At 43.6% G+C, this 2,857-nt stretch overlaps 1 pseudogene; it reads right to left on the reverse strand.

Moving 5' to 3' along the window:
- Positions 1-606: 606 nt before the first annotated feature.
- On the reverse strand, positions 607-1,825 carry LOC142434902 (RNA transcription, translation and transport factor protein-like; annotated as a pseudogene).
- Positions 1,826-2,857: the final 1,032 nt, after the last annotated feature.

Consider the following 2,857-nt stretch of genomic DNA (forward strand, 5'->3'; position numbering starts at 1 on the left):
TTGATTTGGTTGTCCTTGGTACGTTCAAGCTTCTCTGCAGAATCATAATCCAAATGCATTGGTTCTTCGGTCTTCCTTAGGCAATGTCTGACTTTCACATGCATAGGAAGCAATGGAAAATACCATGTTTGGCGTCGGGATCACCTTGGTCCTCAAGGTAACTCTCCTGCTTTCCAATAATTAAAAGAGATCCGGTGCAGCACATTGACCCAATGCGAAGAATCATTCGATTTCTCTCTCTCTCTCTCTCGCTCTCTCTCTCTCTCTCTCTCTCTCTCTCTCTCTCTCTCTCTCTCTCTCTCTCTGTCTCTCTCTCTCTCTCTGAATTTGTTTAGCACTAAAGACTTTTACTTCTTTTTTGTTTTTAACCACTCAGTCCACTATTTATTTTGGAAGAATAAGAAATCGGCAGGGATTTGTTGTTGTTTTCTATTTTTAACTTGCCCAAACTTTAGTAAGGAAAAAAAAAAGCTATGGGACCAATATCCAGATCATAGTCTATTTTCTGTGATGTGTCCCTCGACAATGTGACATTTGATTTGCAGGCACCTAGCAGAAGTGTGCAATGGCCGCCAACTGTGCTCAGTAGGGGAGAAGCTGAAGCGTTCACCTTCCAACTGTGCCCAGTCTGTGCTCCGTCTTGGGATCTGCCATAATCGACTGAACAGCGACGATGGCTGCATTGATTTTGTCTGTAGTTCTCTGAGCTCTTGTATATGCAGCAATTGAAGAATCTGCACGGCTTTATTAAGACTGCCTCCCCTGTGTCAAAACCAAGACTGTACTTGCCTAAAGCAACAGGCAAGCCCTCTTTTGTTTGATGAGCTTAAGCAACTGCCTCCCGCTTCAGGTGCTCCTGAACCAAAATTCATATTGCCTTTAGGTTATTACCATGTTAGACAAGGCCATTACACCAGCCTTGAAATCAGGATTATTTGCTTCCAAGGTGACCAGGGGGTCTGCATTTTTATTGCATTCTCAGCACTTTTTTTGCATTATCAGGAACTGGGTACTTGTATTTTTCAGCATTAGCTCCATATTCAAATCAAACAGCTAAGCCAAGAAGCCAGTCAGTTGCTTCTTGTTGATCTTGGATCTTGAAAGGACAGTTAACATCTTTGAGATCGTTTTCTAAGTGTTTTGGCCGAGTCTGGACCATGCAGCCCCTGCCCCCAGCTTCTCAGAAAGACAGGTGATCGGCTGGACTGTGCAGTCCCTGCCTCCAGCATTCCAAGGAGCTTATTTCTCCGGACAGGGTCCACACAGCCCCTCCCCCACCCCACCTCTCAAGGTCAGAGCTGAAGTGTGCAGCCTCTTCCCCCACCTTCCCAGACGCTGCTCTGTGAAGGACTCAGTCTCTGCATCTGCACACCAGGAAGCCTCCCTTCTTATTGGCATGAGCACCAGCAGCTCTCTTCACCTCACTGACCCAAATCCTACAAATATCCCACTGACACACCGACTGGAGCTATTTCCCTGACCTAACTCTGTGGGTCTCAGAACCCACCCAGGAGCTCAAGATGCCCCTGTCTCTGCTCTCCCTTTCCTCCCAGAAGCTCGTTCCCTACCCTAAGAAATGCGTTCTTAACCTCGCCTTCTTTGTCTCAGCTCTATTGTCGTGTGTGGCTCAGTGTTGACCTCTTACTAAGAACTTGGGCCAATCTCTGCTGGCGATGTTTCCGAAATTCCCTCTGTCTTCCATCTTGTCCTGTCTGATTTTCGGGTCTTTAAGCCACACAATAAAATGTCTAAATTCTGTTTCATCTCTGCAGTAGAAGCCAGTAGGGTTGTGGTAGTCGCGGGCTGCCAACTTGTGTCCAAACATGGTCCGGCTTCTCGCAGAGATACACTGCACTGCAGCCAGGAGATGGCTTTGGCTGTCGTTTTCAAATTTAAAAAAATGTTTATATTTACACAGCCTATCTCAAGATCTCTCTTTTCCCCAACAATTTTATTGGCATATAATTCACATACCACAAAATTGCATAGTTAGATCCCATCGAGAAGAGTTGTACAATCATCACCACAACCATTTTTATAGCATTTTCTTCCTTCTTGCAATCCTCATTAGCTCGCCACGTCCCTCTCACCCTCTGTAACCATTTTCCTATCCTGGATTGCATATACAGAGAAACATTACAAAGCAAACAACTGAAAGGTAACAAGAATACCAAAATATACAATCTGAAATCGAGTGGGGGATCAGGATCAGAGCCTAAGTTGTGAGAATCCAGTGTGTAGAAAGCAATGGATGACAGTGGGAGCCCATGATGAATTTGTGGAACTACATAGGAAATAAGCCTCCAGAGAAATCCCCCTATGTAAAATTGACGGTGATCACAAAACAGAGTGCTTGGGAGAGAGGAGTATAGAAGATCAAAGACCTAAATCTGACTTTAACAATTAAAACTTTGTCAGTAGCTCCCCCCTGTGATGCAGGCTGGACCCGATCTGGGATCCAACCTTGTCTATATTTTTGGTTTGCATTGCTTTGTTTGGTGTTTGCTTGTTCATATTAGAGTGTAACTCAGAGGAATTATGTCAATGGAGTCACCCTCTTGAAGCTCTTTTAAATGCTTTTCCATTTTTCAGTATATGAGACAGCATTGATGAACCTGTAAGGACATCAAATAGAGTAAGGTGTTCAGGAGGAGGGCACAGTCATGGTAGGGGGGTGGGGGTAAAAGGGAAACCATATAGAAAAAGAATGTTTGGAAACTGAAAGTGGTAGCAATTGTATAATTCTACTTGACCTGCATGAAATATGGAATGGTGAGATGGATGTATCAACTACAAACATCATAAAAAAGAAAACAAAAATTAATTAATTAATTTTCAAAAAGAATGACAAAATAAA

This window comes from Tenrec ecaudatus, chromosome X, assembly GCF_050624435.1.
Source record: "Tenrec ecaudatus isolate mTenEca1 chromosome X, mTenEca1.hap1, whole genome shotgun sequence".
In the NCBI taxonomy this organism is placed as follows: domain Eukaryota; kingdom Metazoa; phylum Chordata; class Mammalia; order Afrosoricida; family Tenrecidae; genus Tenrec; species Tenrec ecaudatus.